The sequence below is a fragment of the Triticum aestivum genome, chromosome 1A (assembly GCF_018294505.1).
Source record: "Triticum aestivum cultivar Chinese Spring chromosome 1A, IWGSC CS RefSeq v2.1, whole genome shotgun sequence".
Lineage (NCBI taxonomy): Eukaryota > Viridiplantae > Streptophyta > Magnoliopsida > Poales > Poaceae > Triticum > Triticum aestivum.
Genome location: NC_057794.1, coordinates 73,971,396 through 73,977,395, shown reverse-complemented (window position 1 = coordinate 73,977,395; position 6,000 = coordinate 73,971,396).

Here is a 6,000-nt window from a genome sequence, read left to right as displayed (position 1 = left end):
TCTCCGGTGGATTCAAATCAAGCTTTTGGTGTTGATCATATCCTTTTTTCCTCATTTCAAATGCTTTCTCATGCCGATGCACCTCTTATCATTCACCTCTCACTATTCTTTTGGTCCGGAGTGCTGAAGTTATCTCAAAGATTCGTGTTTCCACTCTGCTTTCATTCAAGCTCTTTCGAGGATGTTATCTCATTCAAGCCATTTAATTCAACCGGTGCAATCTCTCCTTCAAATCGTTCAATGGTGCTTTTCTTTTGAGTGGGCCCTAACCCACAGGTCTTTTCCCAGGATCTTACCTGACTCTTCTATTCTTTCCGGAGTTACTCTCAAATTATTTTCCAAGTTTGACGTAAGAATGAATTATCATCAGTCATATGTCTTCCTCCAAGGTCTTTCAAATTCTTTTCATCGTTGGTTCAACCTTTCTAATTTCCATCCTGGAGTAACTCAACAATTCATGGTGGTGTTTCTCATCATCATTCTCTGCATTTGAAGACCTAAGAAGAGTTTTCTCTTAAATCTTGTCCCATTCTCTTCAAAGATGTGTGGTTCTAGGTTTATGCCATCTTCTCATAATTGTTTTCGATTGTGAGAATTCTTTTCAACCATCCGGAGCAATTCATGAATCTTTCCAGTTTGATTCTCCGGAGCCCATCATTTCAGAAGAATTATTCATTCTTAGCTTTGAGCTCTCATTCTCAAAATCTTACCGGTGCATCGTTCAAGTATTCTCTTATCAGTTCGTGATCTATTTGTTCTCATGTATCTAAATTCCTTCAAGTATCTTCTTTCGTTTTCCAATTCTCCCCAGTGAATTTGTGCTTTTGCTATTTTCATGTTCAATTCTTACGGTGGTTCGTTCAAGAGTTCTCTTCCTTTGTTATCATACAGATTCATTCGTTCTTTCCAATCCTACCGGTGGTTCCATCAAGACCTTATTCAAGTTTGATTTATATATCTCTTAATCCTTTCTACCAGAATAAGTGGTATGCTATCTGTTGCTTGTCATCAATTTAATTGATGAAGGATAAGAATAATGTAATTCATATTCTTGTTTCATCCAAGTGATTAATTCCTTATTCCGGAGGTTCGTCAAAATTCTTCATTTCATTTGTTTATCTTTCTCTTCCGGAGTTCCATGTTTTTTCAGCATTATCTCGTCGCGAAGCTCCATCTAAATCATCGCAAGGCTTCACCTTGTGTTTTCAACTTCTCTTTCCTTTTGTTTGATCATCCTTTTGTTACCGGAGTTGTTCATGGAGGCTACATGGTGGTTTGTCAAGGATCCTTTTCACTCTCCAATTGTTCTTCAAGATATCTCTCGAAGCTATGATCCGTCAAGCTATACTTCAAGTATTCCTCTTCTTGCAATCCGGAGTGCAATTGTTCTCCCTTATCTTTTGAGGTGGTAATATATCATTCTTCATTCACAAGAATGAGGTATTTAAACCCATCATTTTCTCCAATGGAGGTATCTTGGTAAAGATTTCACCTAAAGCCTTCCCTAAGGAACGTTGCTATTTTGGTGCTTATTAATGACCCAAGTTATGTCTTTTTCGTCTTGGTGGAACAAGCTTTCATCTCTTCGTTAATCTCAGGCAAGCAATTGTTTTCGTTAGTGGCAGAATTTCACCTCAAGTTTTGAGATGTCTCCATAAGCCCATGAGGATCATATCCTTCCGTTGTTAGTTTTCCAACAACTCCGCTTTAACCTTCGTGGAAGGGTGCTTTGCAAGATCATTTGTGGTAGAAGTTGACTTTTCCATCTCCATTCTTTTATTCTAATGATCTATCTACTATTTTTCTTCCAGAGGCAATGTGATGTTGCTCTTTTCAATATTCATCTCGAATGGTGAGGATCGTGTTCTTTTCGGGCTTATCCAATTAACCAGAGTGTTGTGCCCCTTTGCTCAAGTTCTTTTCGCCTTATCAAGTCTTGCATCTCTTTTCAACCGGAGTGTTGTCCGAATTTGTTCTTCCTTGTTTCTCTTTTCTGACGGAGTGTTTTCAACCTTGATCTTCTTCATTTTACTCTTTTCTGGAAGATGGCTTAACCTTTCAAGGTTATTTGGTTTCACTCGTTTGTCAAAGAAGCAACTTAGTTTATCTCTTATCTTTCTCTTCCGTTTTCCCCGGTGCCATCCTAGATCTCAGGACGAGATCCTCTCGTAGTGGTGGAGTGTTGTAACGCCCCGAGACCGTTGTGCCAGGTGTCTTCCAGTTATTCGCTGTTGTTGCCTTGTCATTTGTTTGCGTGTCATGCATTTCATATCATGTCATCATGTGCATCGCATTTGCATACGTGTTCGTCTCAGGCATCCGAGCACTTTCCCCGTTGTCCATTTTGCAATCCGACACTCCTATGTCCTCCGGCATCCCCTTTTGTCTCTTTTCGTGAGCGGGTGTTAAACATTCTTGGAATGGACCGAGGTTTGCCAAGCGGCCTTTTTATACCACCGGTAGACCGCCTGTCAAGTTTCGTGCCATTTGGAGTTCGTTTTATACTCCAACGGTTAACCGGGTAGCCGCAAAGGCCTCTTTTGTGTTGTAGCCCAACACTCCTCCACAGTGGCCCAAAACCCATCCAAACCCCCTCCATCCTATCGGTCGTTCGATCACAATCGCGTGGCCGAAAACCGCACCTCATTTGGACTCTCCTAGCTCCCTCTACCTATATATATGTGTGCCTCCCCGAAAATTCGCGCAGTCTAACCCTAGATCCAACTCTCTGTCTCCGCGCCGGACATGTCCGTCCGCCGTCAGACGCATCCACCGCCGCCGCCACGTGTTTCAGCCAATCAGGGCTCGCCACGTCATCGCTGCCGCTCCCTCGTCCAACCGGAGGCCGCCACCTGTCCCCGCCGTGCCCACTTCACCGCCGGGCCCGCGAAGCCCATCCGGGGCCCGCCCGGGCCCGAGTCCCCGTCGCCCGATCCGGAATGCGCCGCCCTCGCCGCTTCGTATACCTCACCGCTCCGCCTGCCTCACCTTCCACCGTCATCCTTCGTTCGCCAGCCGCTGCCTCCCGCCCTTCGCCGGTCGCTGCCGGTGTCCCGTGCCTCCTCGTCGTCTGCTTAGCCGGCGCGCCACCGCCCCAAGCTCCTCCGGCGTCCCTATCAACGGATCCGACCGGGAAGGGGCCGGAGCGACCGGATCCGGCCACCTCTACCCCGATCCGCGCCCGCCGCCGTCGTTCGTCTCTGGCGCCGGCGACGAGCCGCCTCTGCCTCCCAGCGCCTTCTCGGCTTTGAGGAGAGGCCGGCGACCGCGCCTCAACCTCATGGGCCGCAAGGTCCAGCCAGGCCCGCAGCCGGCCCAGTTCCTGCGCAAGGCCCGGCCTGCCTCGCCTCCTCTCCATTCTGGGCTACGCCCATGGTGAGCCATCCCTCTAAACCCCGCGTGTGCGCACTTTAGCTATCCTGCGCCCATGTTTTTTTCTCTAAGTCCCCAGATCCATATATTATATGCCCCTGTTCAACGCATCATAACTCCTCATCCGTAGCTTCGTTTCATGTGCATAATATATCGAAATGTTCATCATGATGTTCTCTTCATTTTGTTCCATTGCACCATGCTTGTTTGAGTCCATCTTGATGCCTAAAATGCTGTTGCAAGAGTGCTATAAAATGTTAGTTCCTGATTCTTATCAGTTTAGGAGCATTTGTCATTTTTGCCATAATTATTGTGTGCCTCCTATGGACTTGAGCCCTACATGTGTTTTGGGCTATGCCATGCCATCTTTACAGGGGTGTGTGCCATGTATTTTTGTGATCAATGTGGTGACTAGCACAAGCATGCAAAATAGCTCTCATGATGTTGCTGATTTCAGGGACTTAAAATTCTTGTAAGTTATTTCCATGATATTATTTTTATGCCATGTATTCATGTTGCTATAGAGTGATCCATGCCCCTTTTGAGCATGTTTAGTAAGGATTATTTTGAGATATAGTACCATAGCATGACTCAATCTTTCTCTATTTTTGTTATAAAATGTTCCTGGCAGATTGTTTACGTGTTAATCAATTTTGCCAAGGTTGTTGTAGTTGATCCATGCACGCTATGAGATTGTTCTTGCCATGCTTAGCTTCTTGAATGGGTCTTCTTGCTGGGTGTATGCTTAGTTTGTCATGCAATGCCTTGTGGTGAGTGCATCGAGCTCGCAAACATGCCTACGTAACTCTGTTTTTGCCATGTCCAGTTTTCTGCTAAGTCTGAATCTGTTAACAAAACTTGCTATGTTTACATGGGTGCCATCATATCTTATGATCCTTTTTGGCTTATGGTCAGTAAGGGACTTTTGTTATATGCTTTGAGTAGATTCATGCCATGCCTTGTATTGCTATGATCTGATCCTGTAGCATGTTGTTATCTTGCTCTAAACATTGCTTCCTGATGTTAATTCCTGGCATGCTGTTATTTTTCACTAAGTCTGTGATGCTGATATATTTTACCCTTTTGCCATGCTTGTTTGAACCTGCTCTTGTGTGATTTAGCCGTAGCTCAGTGTTCATCTTTTGTCAAGCATCTTGAGTAGATCACTGCCATGTGCTTTGTTGCTATGTTGGAGTGCAGTAGCTTAGTTTCTTGTTGCATTCTAGATGGCATCATGCTGTTAATCGCAGAATTGTGCCATTATTGTTTTGCTTGCCATTTGCAAACCGTGCATCCGATTCCGGTGATCTTTATATCGATTTCGACTGAAATCAACTCATCTTTCCAGCGGCATGCTTGGTTTGCCAAGTTGAGGCCTGGTTCAATCTTTTCCTTCCGGAGCTCGCATATGCATTGCATATCACATCCCGCATATCATGCCATGTTTTGCATCATGTTGCTTGCGCATTGCACCGTGGTTGATTGTCGTTCCCTTTGCTTGTGTTCTTGCTTTGGCTAGAGCCGGGAGACGAGTTCGTGATCGAGGAACCCATTGAGTACGCTTACGAGGATCAAGCTTCGTCAACTCGGAGAACTTTGCAGGCAAGATGACCATACCCTCGAAATCACTTCTATCTTTGCTTGCTAGTTGCTCGCTCTATTGCTATGCTGCGATACCTACCACTTGCTATATCATGCCTCCCATATTGCTAAGCCAAGCCTCTAACCCACCTTTCCTAGCAAACCATTGTTTGGCTATGTTACCGCTTTGCTCAGCCCCTCTTATAGTGTTGCTAGTTGCAGGTGAAGATTGGAGTTTGTTCCATGTTGGAACATGATTATTGTTGGGATATCACAATATCTCTTATTTAATTAATGCATATATATACTTGGTAAAGGGTGGAAGACTCGGCCTTATTCCTGGTGTTTTGTTCCACTCTTGCCGCCCTAGTTTCCGTCATACCGGTGTTATGTTCCTTGATTTTGTGTTCCTTACGCGGTTGGGTTATAATGGGAACCCCCTGACAGTTCGCCTTGAATAAAACTCCTCCCCAACCTTGGTTTTACATTTGCCTAACAACCTATTACCCTTCCCTTGGGTCGGCCAACCCAAGGGTCATCTTTATTTTTTAACCCCCCCAGGCCAGTGCTTGTCTAAGTGTTGGTCCGAACTAGAGCCCCTTGCAGCGCCACCTCGGGGAAATTTGAGGGCTGGGTTTAGTTGTACGGATTGCTCATCCGGTGTTGCCTTGAAAACGAGATATGTGCAGCTCCTATCAGGATGTCGGCGCATCGGGCGGCTTTGCTGGTCTTATTTTACCATTGTCGAAATGTCTTGTAACCGGGATTCCGAGCCTGATCAGGTCTTCCTGGGAGAAGGAATATCCTTCGTTGACCATGAGAGCTTGTGATGGGCTAAGTTGGGACACCCCTGCAGGGTTTTGAACTTTCGAAAGCCATGCCCGCGGTTATGGGCAGATGGGAATTTGTTAATGTCCGGTTGTAGAGAACTTGACACTTAACTTAATTTAAAATGCATCAACCGCGTGTGTAGCCGTGATGGTCTCTTTCCAGCGGAGTCCGGGAAGTGAACACGGTTCTTGTGTTATGCTTGAACGTAAGTAGTTT